This window comes from Ictalurus punctatus, chromosome 11 (genome assembly GCF_001660625.3).
Source record: "Ictalurus punctatus breed USDA103 chromosome 11, Coco_2.0, whole genome shotgun sequence".
Taxonomy (NCBI): Eukaryota; Metazoa; Chordata; class Actinopteri; order Siluriformes; family Ictaluridae; genus Ictalurus; species Ictalurus punctatus.
This window is the reverse complement of record NC_030426.2, coordinates 1,358,307-1,380,846: the sequence shown is the minus strand read 5'-3', so window position 1 is coordinate 1,380,846 and position 22,540 is coordinate 1,358,307. Positions and strand designations below refer to the sequence as shown.

Below are 22,540 nucleotides of genomic sequence, written 5' to 3'. Positions count from 1 at the left end.
CAACAATGTAAAGTAGTGAGTGTACAGCTTGTATAACAGTGTAAATTTGCTGTCCCCTCAAAATAACTCAACACACAGCCATTAATGTCTAAACCACTGACAACAAAAGTGAGTACATCCCTAAGTGAAAATATCCAATTTGGGCCCAATTAGCCAATTTCCCTCCCCAGTGTCATGTGACTTGTTAGTGTTACAAGGTCTCAGGCGTGTTAAATTTGGTGTCATCGCTCTCACACTCCCTCATACTGGTCACTGGAAGTTCAACATGGCACCTCATGGCAAAGAACTCTGAGGATCTGAAAAAATGAATTGTTGCTCTACATAAACATGGCCTAGGCTATAAGAAGATTACCAAGACCCTGACGCTGAGCTGCAGCACAGTGGCCAAGACCATACAGCAGTTTAACAGGACAGGTTCCATTCAGAACAGGCCTCGCCATGGTCGACCAAAGAAGTTGAGTGCACGTGCTCAGCGTTATATCCAGAGGTTGTCTAGACGTATGAGTGCTGCCAGCATTGCTGCAGAGGTTGAAGGGGAGGGGATCAGCATGTTAGTGCTCAGACCATACGCCGCACACTGCATCAAATTGGTCTGCATGGCTGTCGTCCCAGAAGAAAGCCTCTTCTAAAGATGATGCACAAGAAAGCCCACAAACAGTTTGCTGAAGACAAGCAGACTAAGGACATGGATCACTGGAACCATGTCCTGTGGTCTGATGAGAACAAGATCAACTTATTTGGTTCAGATGGTGTCAAGAGTGTGTGGCGGCAACCAGGTGAGGGATACAAAGACAAGTGTGTCTTGCCTACAGTCAAGCATGGTGGTGGGAGTGTCATGGTCTGGGGCTGCATGAGTACTGCCGGTACTGGGGAGCTACAGTTCATTGAGGGAACCATGAATGCCAACATGTACTGTGACATACTGAAGCAGGGGCTGATCCCCTCCCTTCGGAGACTGGGCCGCAGGGCAGTATTCCAGCATGATAACGACCCCAAACACACCTCCAAGATGACCACTGCCTTGCTAAAGAAGCTTTGGGTGAAGGTGATTGACGGGCCAAGCATGTCTCCAGACCTAAACTCTATTGAGCATCTGTGGGGCATCCTCGAACAGAAGGTGGAGAAACACAATGTCTCTAACATCCACCAGTTATGCGATGTCACAGAGGAGTGGAAGAGGAGTCCAGTGGCAACCTGTGAAGCTCTGGTGAACTCCATGCCCAAGAGGGTTTAGGCAGTGTTGGAAAATAATGGTGGCCACACAAAATATTGACACTTTGGGCCCAATTTGGATATTTTCACTTAGGGGTGTAGTCACTTTTGTTGCCAGCGGTTTATTATGTTAATGTCATCATGCTGTTTAGCTTGCTATGTAATAAGTCTCCACAGTGTACAACAATATATAGTGGTATCCTGAAACGTTGTATCCTGAAGCTATGTAAAGGGTACTGGAGTTTTCTTTTCTTAAATCTAAAGACAAACTGCCATAACTAGTTCTGAATGGATAACTACAATATGGCCACAACTCAGACGTTAGTTCCATATCTCTCGTTGCCAAGCTAGCACATCTCAGCATTATGCTGAGCCTTATATCTGTAAAATCACTTAGTTGTCCTTAGCCCAAATGTAGTGTAAAGGAATGAAATGCTGTGCAACTTCCCCCACTTTCACTTGCATTTATAACAGTCTGTCACAACGTGAGGGTTCACAACAAACTCGGCGAGAGGATCTGCAAGTGAATGTAATATTAATGGTCAAAAACTGGAACTGATGTTAGCCTAGCCTACTTCGTGGGTGTGCAAATATCAAAAGTTAATTGACGTTCATAAAAACAAAACTTCTCAACTTAAATGTAACTAAAATATTCTGAAACTTAAAATGAAATTAAAATAACTAAAATAAAATAATTAAGAAATTAAATATTAAAAACTCTTCAAACAGGCAATTAACCCTGAGGTCCTGTTTGTCTCTGCACTCCTTGAGAAACATTTCCATATCTTCCCTGAACATAAAGTGAAACATAAATGGCTCTTTAGTTAGTTGGCACATTTCAGGGCTGTGAGCCTCTGAAAGTTTACTGAGGGCTCTCTTCGTGTCTTCGTTTTTCATCTTCAGAATATCTGGTTCATTTACCCATTCTCTGAGATGCTTGTTTTTGTCAAGCCATTTAACAGCATTTGCAGTGTCTGTTATCAAGGGCTCCTTCATGAGATAAGAGCACAGAAGAATGGGTTGAAATATAGAAAATATTTGCAACAACACCTATTTTTGTATTTGAGTCAGGAGCAGGAACCATAATAACATTCGGGAATTATTTGTTTTGCCATATCTCCCTTTTTGAATCTTAAAGTGATACTAGCATCATCATTTAATAGCATACAGTATGAGCATGAGGGTGAATAAATGACAGAATTAAAAAATTTTGGTTGAACTATACCTTTAAAAACACATGTAGCCTTTTGCTTCTCTGAGTGTCCTGTCCTTGTTTCAGTGGCACTCAGTAGCAAACTAATTTTAAGTTCATTTAGATTCAGGTATAGAGAGAAAATTATAAACATAAGAAATATGGATATACCTTTGAACAGCAAAATTCAGCAAAATAATATGACATCATTTCCTTATGAATGGAAGATCACACTTGCATAGAGAGAGAGAAAAATAAACATAAAATATCACAATATAAATAAATAATTATTTGTGCAGGGCATACTGAAAAAAGAAAGAAAACTTTCAATAAAGATCAATTCAAAATTCATATAAAAATTCTTTATTAATAGCATTTCTTTTAAACATGTTAGAGGCTGAGCATTTCATTTTAATTATAATCAATACTTTAAAGCACACCAAAAAGAGGTTTATTTTTAAAATATTATTTACTTTCCCTTATATTTCTCACCATCAACTTGAAAATCCCACAGTCAACAGAGCCAAACAACTGCTGAATATCTTTTCTACCTTTCTTTCTTGGGGTTGGCCATACATAAGCAAATTTATATATGAACAAAAAAATGTTATAGGTTTACATTTACAGTTGTGGTGAAATAAGGAGCAGGCATGATTTATATTTAAAGCACAGGGGGGAAATTGAGTTTTTGGCACAAATCATTGTAGGAGCAAGAGTGCCAGCATTTACTGAGCAGGTTACTGTAGAAACATGAGGTGTTGAGTAAACAGGCACTGCCGAGTAGACTGAATAATCATACTTTTGTACTAAACAGTGCAATATTGTCTTGTGAGCACAGACCTAGACTCCTATTTCCTCTTAGCTACATATGACATTTTGGGCTAAAAGCAGTTGTGGAAAGAGAACAAAACACTGAGTTGAATAAACATACTGATGCTGTAGTAACAATTCATTTGAGTAAAAGTAGTTTTCAAGAAAATTTTTTTTAAATGTTAAGTTGTTTTAAACACTACTTCATTGGTTAATTTTGAAATTACATTTTTACATTGTGTCTACAATTCACACAACTGTATAAAATGGCCTATATCCAAGGAATACAGTGAGGGAAATAAGCATTGAATGCATCAACATTTATTTCAGTAAATATATTTCCAATGAGGTTATTCACATGAAATTTTCACTTTGATATTAACTCAAGAAATCTGCACATAGAAGAAATCAAAATATTAAAGTCCATAAATGAAGTGTAACAAGTCTAGGTTGGGCCGCACAGAGTAACCAGCTCAGGATTCAATTGGATTGATCTTTAAATAAGGGAAGCCAGGAATAACAACACAAACAAGGCTGTGTGAAAAAGGTTGTGGTATATTGTAACAGACAATTATATACATATAACTGTACAAATTAACCAAACCAGGTGTAACTTCAGGATGGGCCAAAGCCAACATAATAAACAAAAGAATGCTATTATTAGGTAGCTAGCTTACCCAAAAGGAAAAGAAAGACAATACAAGCAGCACAAAACACCAACATCCTCATTCGTTTTCCTCTTTAAATATGGCTGCCAATCAGTGAGGTCATCCTGGGAGGTGGGAGCAAGGCACGCTAGGGCAGGCTGGAAATTCTGGGAGGGAGTTCAGACCTGCACACAAAATATGTCACAGCACAAAAAAAAAACTTCCCATCCCAAGATAGTGGGTTGTAACAGAAGTTATATGCAATAAAGAGGAATGACACAGGATAAAATTATTGAACATGCTAAGTGAAATTTATTTAACACTTAGCGGAGAAGCCTTTGTTTGTAATGACAGCTTCAAGATGCTTCCTGTATGAAGAAATTAATTGGCTGCAGTACTCAGGTGTGATTTTGGTCCGTTCTTCTAAACATGTTGTTTTTAAATCTTGTTCAATTGGATTCAAGTCAGGTGACTGACTGGACCATTCTCACACCTTGATTTTTTTTTCTCTGAAACCAATTGAGAGTTTCTTTTGCTGTATGCTTTGGATAGTTGTTCTGCTGGAAGGTCCACGTCTCATCTTCATCGTCCTGGTGGATGGCACCAGATTCTTTCCACTCTTTCCGAGTGGTCCTTGGCTCTTGGGCTACTCTTCTGACTATTCTTCTGACTCCCTGGTCAGAAATCTTGCGAGGAGCTCCTGTGCGTGGCCGGTTGATGACGGAGTTATGTTGCTTCCACTTGTGCATAATGGCCCCAATGGTGCTTACTGGAAGATTCAGATGTTTTGAATTAGGTCTGTGTCCGATTCCATCAATATGTTTCGCAACAAAAAGGTTGCGAAGGTATTGGGAGAGCTCTTTGGTTTTACCCATCATGAGATGTTTCTTGTGTGACACCTTGGTAATGAAAAGCCTTTTTACAGCTGGTTCTTTGCCTTACTTTGACTTGGAGAACTGCTTTTTCTTAGCGTGTTCAATACTTTTTCCTGGGTCATTCCACTTTATTACACATACCTTTATTTATGGATTTTAATGTTGTGAATTTTTTATATTTGCGGATTTCTTGAGTTAATACTGATGTCTGGTGAAAATTTAATGTGAATAACCTCGTTGGAAATATATTTACTGAAAAACTGTTATATTTACGGTTGACGCATTCAATACTTATTTTCCCCACTGTATATTTTTGAAAAACTATATTATCTAACCAAGTGAGATGGGCTAAAGTGATCACCTCAACTATCCACAGTATATAAGGAAAGTTAGCATTAGAAGGCTAGCTAACTTAATTCATACATTTTTCCAGATAGGTAGTTAGTGGTTCCAGTAGTGCTTGAAAAAAATTTAACCGTTTAGAATTTTCTATAATCCTGAATAAATAAAACATCATCATATTTCACTCAAGTCCTAAAAGTAGACAAAGAGAAGCCAATTAAACAAATGAGACCTAATATATTATACGTGGTCATTTAATTATTGAGGAAAATGATCCAATATCCAATAAGATCCATATCTATGAATGGGAAAAGTACAGTGCATCAGGAAAGTATTCACAGTGCTTCACTTTTTCCACAATTTGTTATGTTACAGCCTTATTCCAAAAAGGATTAAATTCATTATTTTCCTCAAAATTCTACAAACAATACCCCATAATGACAACATGAAAGAAGTTTGTTTGAAATCTTTGCAAATTTATTAAAAATAAAAAACAAAAAAAGCACATGTACATAAGTATTCACAGCCTTTACCATGACACTCAAAATTGAGCTCAGGTGCATCCTGTTTCTACTGATCATCCTTGAGATGTTTCTACAACTTGATTGGAGTCCACCTGTGGTAAATTCAGTTGATTGGACATAATTTGGAAAGACACACACCTGTCTATATAAGGTCCCATAGTTAACAATGCATGTCAGAGCACAAACCAAGCCATGAAGTCCAAGGAATTGTCTGGAGACCTCCGAGACAGGATTGTATCGAGGCACAGATCTGGGGAAGGGTACAGAAACATTTCTGCAGCATGAAGGTCCGTAAATGGAAGAAGTTTGGAACCATCACTACTGATCCTAGAGCTGGTCGCCCGGCCAAACTGAGCGATCGGGGGAGAAGGACCTTAGTCAGGGAGGTGACCAAAAACCCGATGGTCACTCTGACAGAGCTCCAGCGTGTCTCTGTGGAGAGAGGAGAACCTTCCAGAAGAACAACCATCTTTGCAGCACTCCACCAATCAGGCCTGTATGGTAGTGTGGCCAGACGAAAGCCCCTCCTCAGTAAAAAGCACATGACAGCCCGCCTGGAGTTTGCAAAAAAAAAGCCCCTAAAGGACTCTCAGACCATGATGAAACAAAGATTGAATTCTTTGGCCTGAAGGGCAAGTGTCATGTCTGGAGGAAACCAGGCACCAGTCATCACCAGTCATCTACCATCCCTACAGTGAAGCACGGTGATGGCGGCATCATGCTGTGGGGATGTTTTTTAGCGGCAGGAACTTGGAAACTAGTCAGGATCGAGGAAAACATGAATGTAGCAATGTACAGAGACATCCTTGATTGAGCAAAGGCTGTGAATACTTATGTACATGTGCTTTTTTTGTTTTTTATTTTTAATAAATTTGCAAAGATTTCAAACAAACTTCTTTCATGTTGTCATTATGGGGTATTGTTTGTAGAATTTTGAGGAAAATAATGAATTTAATCCATTTTGAAATAAGGCTTTAACATAACAGAAGGTGGAAAAAGTGAAGTGAATACTTTCCAGATAGGTCCAGGTAAGTCAAGTGCAACAAAGAATACTTGACAAGTAAGTCAAGGTGAATATGCTTTATCTGAGACCTATATTTTAAATCTACATTACCAACAGTATAGGAGATGGCACAGAGTTTGAGTTTGTTTTTTGTTTTTTTAGAACCAAGAGGAATTCGAACCACTTCAAATTCATCTTCATAGAAGTGCAGATGTAATGCAACTGGATGATTGCCAAAGAATGGATGTTCTTTAAAGTATATCCCATCATTGTAGTCCCTCAGCACATGCTCATCTCTAGGCTGAGTGTTTTGTGTCTGTATAAAATCACATACAATCTCATGGCTGCAGTATTTTTTGAGCACACCGACAATGGGAATGTAGGCAAAATTTCCAATCTTATTACCAATAAAGTATGCTGCACAGGTTCTATCATGTCCAAATGGGATATACAGTATTCTTTGAACAATTGTTCAGAGTCTATTACTTTACAGGCCTCAGCAAAAAATTATATTGGTTGTAAATGCCCTACAAGTTCAGGAATGTCTTAGATATTAAAACCATATTGCTTTAGATGGTAAGAAAGCAAGGAATCATAGTTTTCTTAAAAGAAACTAAACAGAAACTTGACATCTTCCAACATTTCTTACTGGTGGGACATTTTTTTCACTGCACTTCAATACATAAGAGACAAGATTTCCCCTGAAATTAGTGAAAAGATCATTCATATCCAGTATAACATCTTCAAGAGAATCCTCTGAAGTGTCAGTGTTGACTTCATTTTCATTATAGTCAGTGTTGACTTCATTATCGCTAATGTCAACTTAATCCTGTCCAGTGACATTGCTATTACTTGGCCAAATGTAAGTTATTTGTTTTCTATATACATAACGCCTGAAAGACTCATATGTGAGAAAGAAATGTTGACACTCATCAAGTCCGCATCAGATGGAAAATTCATGCTCATGAGCATGATTCGATCTTATATGTTTGATTAGTTTTACTACAGTAAAACGTATGCGTGAACACTTTGGACATGCATAGAGCCGTGGCATCATCTCAACCTAAGATAAAAGATTAATAATCCTGATAATGGCAGTTGGCAGTGGGTTATCATCAGGTGCAGTTACCTTCAGCACATGGCTTTGGAGAAAGAGCAGAGTGTTTGCTGGCTCAAATTTTGCCAATTACCTGAAGACACTTAACATAGAAACAGATACTCACATATTCAATTGGAGAAAGAAAAATAAGACACCAGCCATGAGTGAGAAGAAGCAAGGGTCCAGGTTTATTCGTTCCATTCCACCACACGAGATCCCCACAGTTTGAGACGCCCCAAAATGCAATCTAAAAACCAGAGCTGAAGCTCTTCTATTTATGCAGTTTTCTTAGGGTCAGGATGACCTAGACATCAGTTGGCACTGTTGAGCGACCCTTATCACGCAGGTGCAGTTCCGGCTCTAAAATATATTTTGTCTTGTTTCACTCTTTAAAAATAACTTGACCTTGTCTGTGTCACTTCCTGACTGGATTTTCGTTGAGAAAGGACACTTTCAAACACACCATCTCTACATTATGAGTAAATTTTAAGTTTGTTCTACATTTCTTTTTTGTTTATGGTGCTTGCATGTACATTACCCTATAAGAGTTTTTCATGAAACAGAATATGAAACAGAGTAATTTCTGTTTTCTGCATACACACCAGGCCTCTGTGTGTGTGTGTGTCTCTTAGTTGACCTTCTGCATGCATGCAGACGTACTCCACCTACGCTCTGAGGCCTGCCGCACTTAATCAAATACATGTATTGTTATCCCCCTGCGCCTTGCTTATCTGTGTGTTGTGTCTTAGGTGAACATCCTTTCATACAGTCCACCAGCCCAGTGAATTCTCAATAAGATTACATATTACTCATACTAGGTCTCCCTCGTGTTTATTTCATGTATATTTTATATACAGCATGTTTCTCTTGTGTGATGGATATGATTCTCCTGTCACTGAAGTCTTGTTTACAGTCAGATGTTCCCAAAATCTGTGGCATATGGTGTGGCTGATTCTTCCTGAACAAAATGAAGAATAAGTATTAGAAAAGTCAGAAGAAAATTAGGGATTTAATTTATTTTCCCATTGACTAGTTACAACTGTACCTCTAGACTTAATCCAGCACAGTTATTATATTATTTTACTATAGATTCTTTGCATACAGTACCTGTCCGGTTGTGACATAATTGTCCACTTTTTCCCTGAATATCACTAGAAGTAAAACCAGAGCAGCACGGAAATCCATATATAAAAAGACATTGAGCAGGAATAAAGACATACAATATTCAAATAGAATTTTCAAAATAAGCAAAGCCTAAACAGAAAACATGCATGCCATAAAGATTATCTGCAACACCTTCTCTTCTGGCATGGTGCTTCTATAATGGATTTCCCCTTAGCCAATCTCAACACATTGGAGACAATTTTGCTGAAGGAGTCCTGGAAACACTGGCAGTTATGGCCCAGGTCGCAACTGCACATTTGCTGAGGGGTATGTAAAATCAGTGTTGGTGCCCCCAAATCCCTTCACTCCCAGGAACAGTGAAGGTGAAGGAAATATGACAGAACTATGCTACATGTAACAAAAGTATATAATCCTATAATTTTAGCATACTCTGTTTTTTCCACACAATTGTATTAGTGCCTGTAAATGAAAAGTAATAAATATAATATTTAAGCAATATTACTAGGCCCTAACACACACACACACACACACACACACACACACACACACACATACTGGTATTTGTGGTTTAGGAGGACTCTCCATAATATATTCTGTTCTGTACAAACTATTCAGTGGAAAGAAAAAGTATGTGAAACCTTTGGAATTAGTTGGTTTCCTGCATTAATTTGTCATAAAATGTCATCTGATCTACATCAAAGTCACATATATTGCCAAACACAATGTGCTTCATCTAACAACACACAAACAATTGCAATCTTTCATGTTTTTATTGAACACATCCCATTAAACATTCACAATGCTGTGGAAAAACTAAGTGAATTTTGTAAGTGACTACCTTGTTGTTGTTACCTTTGTGATAGTTGTTCATGAGTCCTTATTTGTCGAGAGCAATTAAACTGCCCACTGTTTTTCAGAAAAATCCTCCAGGTCCTGTGCATTGTTTGGTTTTCCAGCATCTTCTGCATATTTGACCCCTTTCCAACAGTGACTACATGATGTTAAGATCCATCTTTTCACACTAAGGACAACTGTCGGACTCATACACAACTATTATCAATGGTGAAAATATTCACTGATGATCAAGAAGGCAACATGATACATCAAGAGCTAGGGGGTGTAAACATTTCACTTACTTGTTCCACAGTACTGTGAATGTTTAATGGGATGTGTTCAATAAAGACATGAAAGATTATAATGGTCTGTGTGTTGTTATCTTAAGCACATTGTGTTTATCTATACTTGTAATTAAATGAAATTTTATGACCAATTAATCCAGAAAACCAATTAATTTCAAATGGTTCACATACTTTTTCTTGCCACTGTATATTCTATACCCTATACATTAACCCCCACAGAAAACTTTTTGCATATCTACATTAAAAATCCTTTATTCAGTATTTTTTTAAGCATCTAGTTTTATGAGGATGCTTAAATGTTTGTTTATAGCAAAATTATATGTGTATAATATAGAATAGGCCTAGTAAATAGTCTTCATAAACTATAATATCCTGTGTCATTTTCTATCAACTCTTCTTTGTCCTCTCCATCTTCATGGTTGAGTAAATGGACCATTATCTTAGTGTTATACACACTACAATGTTAACTTTCAGTATGAAACTACTTGCATATATGCTATGAAAAATGGTTAAAAACTACCAAAAAATATTTAAAAGTACTTAAAACTATTAAAACTAAAAGATATGGTAGATCAGGTCTTTAATACATCTTTTTTTAATGGAAAGCCATGTACAAAGCAATAAAACGGTTTTATTTGTATACAATAAATTATTAATTTAATTTTATCTGGACCATTATTTTCAATAGAAACATAAGCAGAAAAAAATGCTTAATTGTTCCAAATGATTGGTTCTGAGAAACCTCTCCATCAAAAGCAAGTCAGTGACTTAATAGAGGATGAGACGAAAGGCCAAATAATTAGATTGTGTTTGGTGGGGAGGCTCAATTTTAATAATCTCCTCAGTTTCTCTCAAGTGTAAATCGAACACCCATTCACAAACATACCACAACTTTTTCTTTCTTTTTTTTTTGAGTGACAGAGATACTTGTAAATTAACTGATATTAATGTTAATCACTTTGCACTCTCAGGCAACAACATTAAATGTTGGTTAACTTCAAGACTTACAGTGATAAAAAAAAAAAAATTGTAGGTTAATCTCACCAATCTCTGTTTATCCACATGGACACTGATGTCCTCATATTAATGCACTGTTTTTCATTTTCCCTTTTTCTTTTTCATGCCCTAGAACACTTCCTTCCTTGATCCATTTTGGTCATGTGACTGTATCTGTGACAGACTTAGAATAATGTTGGAGGGTGAGTGGTTGATATGCAATCACTTGATATAATAAAATACATTTTTGAACTCATTTAAAATGCTAAACAAAAGTTAAATAAAATTGTTTCCTTTCATTATTTTTTAACAAAAAAACTTTTGATTATTTATGACATTTTTCAAACTTTTCAAAGATTTTCAAAGAATGATTTTGACACAATGGCACCACCCCACAGGGTTTCTATGTGTTTCAGGTCAGAGGACTGGGATGGCCTGTCACATTATGGTGGTTGAGACGGATGCAAGTGCAGTTATTTGAACAGCTTAATAAAGAACAAAACAAAAATACAAAAGACACGACGACTTTGAGGCAAAACACTGTGGCAAAGACTAAACATAAACCAAAGAACAACACACGGCAACAGGGACAAAGGTAAAGAAAGACAAACTTGAGCAAAAGAGTGCAGTGCAAACTGTGGGTATATACATGAGTGCTCAATTAACAAGAGTGATTCAGGTGCCGGTGGTCATGTGACTGTGATGCAGTGGCTGCTGGGAACTGTAGTTCAGAGTTCCTTCTCTATTTACATGACACAACCTCCCCCCAAGGGTGCTTCTCCCGGAGTGCCAAAATACACTCCCTCCTTCTGGAGGTCCTGGCCCTCTGGGTAAAATGTCCTCAGCAGGACAGGTAAGCAGAGCGACGTCCTCAGTTGGGCAGGAAGGCAAAACTTGGTTGATCATGACGTCGGTTTCAGGCATGAACTGGCCGTGCTCTCTGAGGTTCAGGTGTGGAGTGGTCTCTTCTGCACCATAGAGAGATGACCTGATATCCCCGGCCTGGCTTGAATGCAGAGCAATTGCTACTGCACAGCCAATGGGAGGAACAAAGCTCAAGGCAGAGCCTGAGGGGGAAGCGACATTCCCCATGATGCTAGAGGGGGGAGTGCCGTTCTTCACGAGGGAAGCAAAGTTCTCCCTGAGGCCAGAGGGAAGCTCAAAGATTTATGTGATGCCAGAGAGGGGAGCGAGGTTCTTAGCGAGGCCAGAGGGAGGAATGATGCTCTCCGTGAAGCACAAGGGGGGAATGATGCCCTCCGTGGATCAGGAAGGGGGATCGACATACGGTGTGAAGCAAAGAAGAGGAGCAATGTCTTCAGTGGAACATGGAGGCAGAGCAACATCCTCAGCGAAGCAGGATGGCAGAGCAACGTCCTCAGTCGAGCAGGAAGACAGAACGATGTCCTCAGCAGAGCACGTAAGCAGAGCAACTTCCTCAGGGGAGCAGAAAAGCCAAGCGATGCCCTCAGCGGAGCAACGTCCTTAGCATATCAGGAAAGCAGGGCGACGTTCTTAGTGGACCAGGAAAACAGAGCGAAGCACTTGGCCATGCCGGGACGTGGAGCTACATCTTCAGCTGAACAGGGTGACTGAGCGGCGTCCTCTGCTGAACAGGATTGCTGAGCAGCGTCCTCAGATGAGCAAGGAGGCTGAAGGACGTTCTCCGTCGACTCAGATTGCTGGACAAGATCCACAGTGGGGAGGGAGGGTGGTAGTTGGTTCCAGCCTGGTTGGAAGGCTCCCACTTCAGCTTCTCCTTCTTTACAGGGCCTCTTGGACCCTGAAAAATTCTGCTGCATCCAGATTCACAGTCTCACGTTATGTCACATTATGGAAGTTGAGACAGATGCAAGTGCAGCTATTTCAACAGTTCAATAAAGAACAACGCAAAAATATAAAAGACAATATGACTTTGAGGCAAAACACTGTGGCAATGAGGTGCAAACAAAACAATAAACAAGACTTACAAGCACCAGGATTAGAAAATGTGAGACCGATGAATAAACCAAAACAACACAAGACAGTCCGTGCATGCAGAACATGACTATTTATACATACAGTATCTCACAAAAGTGAGTACACCCCTCACATTTTTGTAAATATATGATTATATCTTTTCATGTGACAACACTGAAGAAATTACACTTTGCTACAATGTAAAGTAGTGAGTGTATATCTTGAGTAACAGTGTAAATTTGCTGTCCCCTCAAAATAACTCAACACACAGCCATTAATGTCTAAACCACTGGCAAAAAAAGTGAGTACACCCCTAAGTGAAAATGTCCAAATTGGGCCCAATTAGCCATTTTCCCTCCCCGGTGTCATGTGACTTGTTAGTATTACAAGGTCTCAGGTGTGAATGGGGAGCAGGTGTGTTAAATTTGGTATCATCGCTCTCACACTCCTTCATACTGGTCACTGGAAGTTCAGCATGGCACCTCATGGCAAAGAACTGTCTGAGGATCTGAAAAAAAGAATTGCTGCTCTACATAAAGATGGCCTAGGCTATAAGAAGATTACCAAGACCCTGACACTGAGCTGCAGCATGGTGGCCAAGACCATACAGCAGTTTAACAGGACAGGTTCCACTCAGAACAGGCCTCGCCATGGTTGACCAAAGAAGTTGAGTGCACATGCTCGGCGTCATATCCAGAGATTATCTTTGGGAAATAGACGTATGAGTGCTAACAGCATTGCTGCAGAGGTTGAAGGGGTGGGGGGTCAGCCTGTCAGTGCTCAGACCATAGGCTGCATCAAATTGGTCTGCATGCCTGTCGTCCAAGAAGGAAGCCTCTTCTAAACATGATGCACAAGAAAGCCCGCAAGTTTGCTGAAGACAAGCAGACTAAGGACATGGATTACTGGAACCATGTCCTGTGGTCTGATGAGACCAAGATAAACTTATTTGGTTCAGATGGTGTCAAGCGTGTGTGGCGGCAACCAGGTGAGGATTGCAAAGACAAGTGTGTCTTGCCTACAGGTGGGAGTGTCATGGTCTGGGGATGCACGAGTGCTGCCGGCACTGGGGAGCTACAGTTCATTGAGGGAAACATGAATGCCAACATGTACTGTGACATACTGCAGCAGAGCATAATCAGTATGCAGAATTCCAGCATGATAACGACCACAAACACACCCCCAAACGACTGCTGCCTTGCTAAAGAAGCTGAGGGTGAAGACCTAAACCCTATTGAGCATCTGTGGGGCATCCTCAAACGGAAGGTGGAGGAGCACAAGGTCTCTAACATCCACCAGCTCCGTGATTTCGTCATGGAGGAGTGGAAGATTACACCAGTGGCAACCTGTGAAGCTCTAGTGAACTCCATGCCTAAGAGGGTTAAAGCAATGCTGGAAAATAATGGTGGCCACACAAAATATTGACACTTTGGGCTCAATTTGGACATTTTCACTGTACTCTGTACACTGTACTGGGGTGTACTCACTTTTGTTGCCAGCGGTTTAGACATTAATAGCTGTGTGTTGAGTTATTTTGAGGGGAAGTTGTACACTCACTACTTTACATTGTAACAAAGTGTCATTTCTTCAGTGTTGTCACTGAACTGTTCTTCAGTTGTCACTATGAATATCTCATCACCTGCAGTACAAGAATCTGGAGAAATCTCTGTGCGCAAGGGACAAGGGTGAAAATCAATATTGCATGCCCATTATCTTCCGGGCTCCCAGGTGGCCCTGCATTCAAAACAGGCATAATTCTGTAATGGAAATCACTGCACGGGCTCAGAAACACCTCCAGAACTCATTATTTTTGAACACAGTTCGCTGTTCCATCCAGAAATGCTGGTTTAAGCTCTATCATGCAAAGAAGAAGCCATATGTGAACATGATCCAGAAACGCCGCCATCTTCTCTGGGCCAAAGCTCATTTGAAATTTGAAATTCTTTTTGGAAACCATGGACACCACATCCTTGAAACTAAAGAGGAGAGGGACCATCCAGCTTTTGATCAGAACTCAGTTCAAAAGCCTACATCTCTGATGGTATGGGGTGCATTCGTGCCTATGGAATGGGCAGCTTGCACATCTGGAAAGGCACCATCAATGCTGAAATGTATATACAAGTTTTAGAGCAACGTGCTTCAATCCAGATTCCATCCCATCATTTCTTCTGAACGACGCTGCCTCTCTAAGATACTCTTTTTATACCCAATCATGTTACTGATCTGTTTCCAATTAACCTAATTAGTTGCAAAATTAACCTCCAGCTGTTTCTTTTTAGTAACACTTACTTTTCCAGGCTTTTGTTGCCCTATCACAACCTTTTTGAGATGTGTTGTGGCCATCAAATTCAAAATTAATCCCCCCCCCCCACCCCACCCCTTAAAATGGTACATTTCCTCAGTTTAAACATTTTATAAGTTTTCTATGTTCTATTGTGAATAACGTGGGTTTATGAGATTTGCAAATCATTGCATTCTGTTTTTATTTACATTTTACACAGCATCCCAACTTTTTTATAAATCTGAGATGTGTTTGTGTTGCAGATCCCAGAAGTCTATGTTTGTATCCATACATTTTAGTTTTAATAGAAAATTGTGAGTTTGGGGATTTTATCCTTCCACTTTTAGAAAACAACATTGTGACAAAAACAAGATTTACTAGCACATCATCAGTATCATAATTATTAATTAGTTTAATTTTAATATAATATATTTCAAAAGTGTTATTTAAATTAATCTTTATTAATTAATCTTATTAATTATACACCCCTTATACACCATTATACACCATTTATACACCTCCTCTTCCCCTCCACTCCACACAATACCACACTTTTTCAACATTTTTCTGTGGTGAGAACTGACTGGTGCAGAAATAGGAGGTTTCATGACCCTTTAAGCAAAATGTCTATAAAATGTCTATTCCCACTGTGGTCCTGTGTGTGTGGAGTTTGCATGTTCTCCCCATGTTGCGGGGGTTGCATGTCACGGGGGTTTCCTCCCCCAGTCCAAAGACATGCATGGTATGCTGATAGGCATGTCCGTAGTGTATGAATGGGTGTGTGAATGTGTATGTGATTGTGCCCTGTGATGCACTGGCACCCTGTCCAGGGTGTACCCTGCCTTGTGCCCCATGCTCCCTGGGATAGGCTCCAGGTTTCCCTGTGACCCTGAAGGAAGTATAAGCGGTATAGAAATGTGGATAGAAATATGGACAGACAAAATAAATATTAAACATTTGACTTACATATCCATTTCCCTCTGCATCTATCAGGAAAGGGTATTTGCAGATAAGAGCCTGTTTGAAGGATATCTATTAAAAGAAAAAAAAGTGTGCAAATTTACTATATGAATTTACCAGGGTTTGGAATAAAAAAAAATTAAAAATTGTTTAAAAAAAAAAAAAAAAAAACTTTCAGTGTGTGCTGAGCCGTAGTAGCTTGCAGCACTCATAGAATTTTATGCTGGTAAGAGCTGATCTTATGACATGACTTTTTGTTATCCAATTTTAGTTGAACATACTTTGGGAATTTTGGTAGTGAGAAGACAGGAGGAAATGGGGCTGGAGTTCTTTGCTCTTGTCTGTTTAGACAGAGGAATGATGCAGAAGGTTATAATTTATATTCATAAAGAGAAAAGTTAAATAAATTCATGTGAATCGAGAGGTTTAATCCAAATCATCTGAAAGGACACAATTACTTTACATGATGGACAGATTTAATTTAGGCCTTTATTCACATATAAATATTGATCTGTGAACAATGTTTATAGCATTCAATTTTGGTAAAAGTAATCTCAAGCATGCTTGCGTAACGCACAAGAACCAATGAGGTTCATTCTCATGTTACAACAGCACTTTTAAGCTTCTCTGATCGCGTTCTCTGATCAAAGTTTGGCTGAGAATAAAAGCCTAAATTAGATCTATTCTTCATATAAAGCGATCGTATTTCTTCAGAAGACTTGGATTAACCCACTTGATTCATATGGATTTATTTTACTATCTCTTTATGAATGGTTTGAAGAGTTTTGGGTGAATAGACTTTCAATGAAGTAACAGAAATCTTTCAGATTTCATTTGAAGTGTAGTTTTACTGTGCTTTATCAAGAGTAACATCACTCTGTCATTATGGCAAACAAACTCTGAGGACTAAAAATTCAACCTTTGTGCTTATCAGAAGAAAGATTATCATAATGGAATATCATAAGATTCAAAAATAACTCAGATGACTCATATTGTACTAATACTTGCCTCACTGCTGAGGATGCAATCAGACTTTTAGATAGTTCTTCACTTTATTTCTCTTTAAGTTGTTGGATAAGTTTGATAAATTTAACTTGCTTCTTAAAAGACTTCTCAAAAAGCTGTGCTATCATGTGATCCATGAGACCAGCACTGACAGTTTGTCACGAAAGGCAAGGTGGAGATGCAGGATGCATGTGCAATAAACAGGAAACCAGGCAGACAAACCCAATACATGAATCAATAACATGGTCAAAAGCAGGCAAAAGGACAGGCGAATGGCAAACAGGAAGAACTAGGCATGAAACACAAAACAAGGAACAACAGGCTTGGTATTAAGTAGACACTTACAAATAATACTTCGCCCTGAACATAAACACACGAGAGTTTTAAATAACAAACGTAAAAAAGGGTGAACAAGAAACAGCTGAGGCTAATGATAACATGTGAGGGAGACTTCCAATATCGTAACAGAGGTGGAGACATGGCATAAAATATAACAAACACACATGTTGAGAGTAAACAAAGTCAATGTCACTGAATCCGGAAGTGCATGCTGTCACACCTCGGGCTTCAGAGCGCGCTGCATGCTCCAGCGCTCTACGTGAGAGGAAATCTCTGACACATCCCCCCACCAAAACTCAAAACTCCCCCAATGGTGGTCCAGGCCCTCTGGGCAGAAAGTTGATGCCCTGTACAAGCACCTGAGGCAGGCATTGTCTATGGTGTGGTCCTTTCTCAGAGGAGCTGGGGAGCGTACTTGGCTCATCCAGGCAGAAAGTAGCCTGTGGTTTGGCGAGGGTTGCTGGGGTCTGATGGTTGGGCTAGGACATGAGTGTATGGTTCTTAGGCAGAATCCAGGATTGGGATGTCATGTCTTGATGGAGCACAGAGGCAGAGCGACATCCTCAATGGAACAGGATGGCAGAGCGAGGTCCTCAGTAGAACAGGAGGATGGAGCAATGTCCTCAGTCCAGTGGGAAACTGGAGCAACGTCCCCGGCCATGCATGGAGGCAGAACGACCTCCTCATCAGAGCATGGCCGAAAAGAATGGCAGAACAAAGTCCTCAGTGGAACAGGATGGCAGAGCGATGTCCTCAGTGGAACAGGAAATCAGAGCAATGCCCTTAGTGGAAGAGGAGGGTGGAGCGATGTCCCCAGTAGAGTGGGAAAGTGGAACGTCCTCGGCCAAGCATGGAGGCAGAACCAAGTCCTCAGCAGAGCAATCTTTGTCGATTCTGTTGGCTGAACCTGGTTGGCTGTGTCAGACTCAGACAGGAACATCTTAACCCTAAGAAAGCTATAGTGCGAAATTCGCCCCCCCGTGTGTGAAAGCCGCCACGATACTTTCAACACCGTAGAATGGTACCTAAATAAGTTAACTCTGTTTCTTACGAAGAAATCTCAGTCAAAGTAGTGTTAAGGATTGAATTGAGTGATAGTCCTCCTTTTGTCCTCTATAGGCCTTATAATATAGCTAGATTGATGTCATCGCGTTTTCTGGTGCTTTTCATCCTACCCATCCAGGGCTGAACTAAATCACAAGAGGAACGTTAGATAATTGTCATTGTCCCATGTGTCCTCCGCCATTGCATCTGATAAATGCTTCAATTAAGTGACACAACAGGTGTACGGTGCCAAATCTGACAGAAAAAGAAATTAGCAGCCGAACATCCAGGTAATTTGTTCTGTATTGGCCCTGGAGGGTGCCCAGCATTATGACCATGGCAGATCATTCCATGACAGGTCTTTCAGCAACAGGCCTTTCAACAATGAGCGGAAAGAACACGTCGCCAGCAGGGAACGTGATTGTCATATCTGCCCAGCCCAGGTATCCAACCAACTGCTGGGACAGAACATGGGTTCAACCTCACCGCTCTGAACACCACAGAGGAAAGAGCTCAGGGGAATCCAATTGGACACCCAGAGGGGGCCAACCAACACATACTGGAATGAGTCCAGGCAGCCAACAATGGACCATCCCACGACACTACCGCAACAGGGACAGACCTGAGCCCACACAGGGGCAGGAGCACTCGACCATGTCGGAATCCCTAGAACTGCTGAACATGCTAAGGGAAGCCATCAAGAAAGGACCACTCAAGGAAGAGCAAAAGAACAAGCCTGAGTCCACATGACTAGAGATGGAATGGACTCCTAATGCCTTCCCCAAACAATCACCTGTCACAACCAAGCCTGACAACAGCAACTCCAATCACCAGTCCCTGACTACCACCTGCACTGAAACGGCCTTCCCATCGGAGGATAGGCTGGCACTCCAACATATGCCCTGAAAGTCTGAACCTGAACATGCCACAGTCCCAGATAGCCCAGACCAAGCCCCCCAATACCTGATGACCATCAGCCAGAGTCCCAAGATACCAGAGAGCATTATTCTAGTCATCTGCTTACCCACAGAACAACCAGTGGCAGACCCTAACTCAGTGACAGTAATCACTCAGGCCCCGGTTCCACAGCTCCTGGGCGACTTGGTAAAAAAAAAAGGAGCAGCCAGGAAGTTCTACCTTTCACTCACCCTGGAACACCAGTTAAGCATGGAAGCCCTCGTGGACACCGGTGCAGACATCACCCTAATGTCAACTCAGTTCTTCGAAGAAATCCAAGAGCAGGTCAAACTAACTGGCAGGACTCTCCAGCTCCAAAAGTGTGCACTGAACATACAGGCTGACTCCACAACTGGAGTTTGACTGGAACAGGTAGCACTAATACACCTGAAAGTCAGCCCAATGAGCCTGGTACACCCAATGTATATTTCACCATTACAGGCATTCCCCCTTCTTATCAGGAAAGAGGTGCTGAACCAATTCGATCCCTTGATAGACTTCAAACACTTGAAGATATGTGCCCAAGTTTGAGAACCTCTACCCTTCCAACAAGCAAACAATGCTGAGGCACACAGCCAAGTGGTGAACACAACCAATCACCCATCAATCTGTGAGGAAGACATGACCGCAGGACTAGACCAAGACCAAATACGCTCCAGCAAAATCCCTGTTGTGGACCCTGCAGCCAGTGCAAGATTCAATCTCATACTGCCCTCAAATCACCACAGGAATACAAGTGCATTGTATAATGACAACCGATGCTGCACTGGCCCTTTGGGCAGACAACTCTGCCATCAGTCTCAAAGTTTCAATATTCTGATACAAAATCTGCCAGAACTGCCTCACACTGCCAAGTGCACCTGATTCCCTCTGGACCTATGCCTGGCAACCATAGTGACTACCAAAAGCATCTGTGCCCTAGATGTAAGGTAGAATGGAAGATACCTCAACCATTACTTCCTTGTGGTCTCAGACTTACCCCATGACGTCTACATTGGAGCAGATGCCTTGGTCAGACTAAATGCTTGTGTAGACACTATGAACACATCCGTGTGGGCACCGCAACACACCAGCCCCTAGGCTCTACAGTTGACCTACAGAACCTGCAATCAGGCCAAACTATTCCAGAAGCCTGCACCATTATTTGTGAACAGGACACCCTAATACCAGCCTACACCAAAGGTGTCAGCGTCCGACTTAACATACGATAACATCAGACTTTCAACAACATGCTGGGTTTCTTCCAACCTGCTCCAGAGTGTATAGCTCTAGGAAACTCTGGAAACAACACCCCTTCTGGAAGTATTATCCAATGACATCTACATACTGTTCAACAATTGCACTGCCATCATCTTCATCACCATCCCTGGAGCTTACAGCCTAGGATGGCTGATCAGTGAAGCCTCACTTCAACCTCACTGTACCAGTCATAGGCGCCATCCCACCAAGCCTACTACTAGAAGAGAGCGTGGAAGACATACTGTTCACCGCACCATTCAGGACCATTGCTATTACATCCATCCTGCCCGTGGCAAAAGAACATGTGGGCAGAACCGACCTAATGGATGAGGCACACATCTCTGTATATGCCCTTCCCACCAGGATTTCTTTAATGCTGGCTCTACTCAGATAAGCAAAAACAAAAGGGAGGTCTGCTCACCCTGACCTGGATTAACCCTCAGGTCTTAAAATGGAGACTGTGAAATCCAACAGACCTTCCTTTGACTTCCTGTGACCAATACGAAAGAACATAGACATTCCTGCATGGAGTTCACTTAATGACTTATGATTCCATGCAATGTATAAAATAGACTTTGTCATCGCCATACTGCCTTTATACATTACACCATATATCTCGAAATTGATTGAATATTATCATTTCGTGTATCCATGTCCAGAATCCAAAAGGGGAATCCTTGTGTTTTGTTAACTATTAAATATTTACTAAATATTTAATATTTACTAGTTAAATATTTACTAGTATCCAAAGCAAAAAAGTAATTGTGTCCATTCAGTATTGTGACCTATAGTAACCCCTGTATGTAACCTAAAGGTAGCTAATAGGCTTTTATTATTTCGTATTAGGCCAATATACCTGGCACAATATTCCTTATAGCTAAATACTTCATGTTTGGTATCTGTATGTTGGTCATGACATTTCTGGAATGCTTTTGAATGGCAAAATATAACAACTCATGAAAATCTCTATTTAAAGATAAAAGACAAATAAAAAATGAAGTTGAATGAGCATAAATTATGCAGATTAGTTGGAGGGAAAGACCAAACTCCACCCGTCGCCCAAAAGACCAATTCTAATTGGTTAAGACCCCTAGAGGAATGAGACAGTTAGCAAGGTTTATAAGGTCATGCCACAGTGAACCCCCTGGCTGGCATCAAGGAAGATTCATTTTTGTTAGTCTCGTCCATGACATCATCTGGTATTCAGACCTCCACTTCATTCTTTTCTTAAGTATTACTGATACCTTGAACCAAAGACACTTTTAAGCTGAAGCTGACCTGTGGCCGTGATCGACTCCATCCAGTTGCTGATCATCCTCTCAACCAAGCCTCCTGAACTCCAACGACATTGCACGCCTCGTCTCCAACTAACTACGGCAAGCAAGTACACATCTTTCCCATGTGTAATAACCTAGTGCAGTACTATAATCAGTTTTTGGGTCCCTCATAGTGCATTGATGGTTCGCTCAGGTCAGAGTCTATTTTGAACCAAAATTTGCAGAAACACAAGCTTTCAGCTTTGCCCCTGTTGTACTGTGTGTGTATGTGTGTGCGTAAGTATATTTGTTAAAATAGTCTTTGTGTAGTAGTTAGATTAATTTATGTGTTGTAGAATAATGTAATAACGTCTCATCTATAATAAAGTGAAGTTGCCTGTGATTCTTTGTTCATGATCTAAGTCATTAAACTTGCTGCTTTCGTTAAGCTGCTCAGAAATATTGCATCATCACTATAAGGTGTTACTATCAAAGGCTACAATAGTAATAACTTTCTGAATCAGTGCTTGCTAAAA

General features: G+C 40.5%; 1 protein-coding gene across 1 annotated transcript in view; it reads right to left on the bottom strand.

The window, feature by feature from the left end:
- Window positions 1–16,221: 16,221 nt before the first annotated feature.
- Window positions 16,222–22,540, bottom strand: part of LOC108272118 (uncharacterized) — a 131,122-nt gene continuing 124,803 nt past the window's right edge. Inside the window, exon 4 of the transcript XR_008397165.1 lies at window positions 16,222–16,236. The gene's annotated coding sequence lies outside the window, so the exon portion shown is untranslated. The remainder of the gene's footprint in view (window positions 16,237–22,540) is intronic.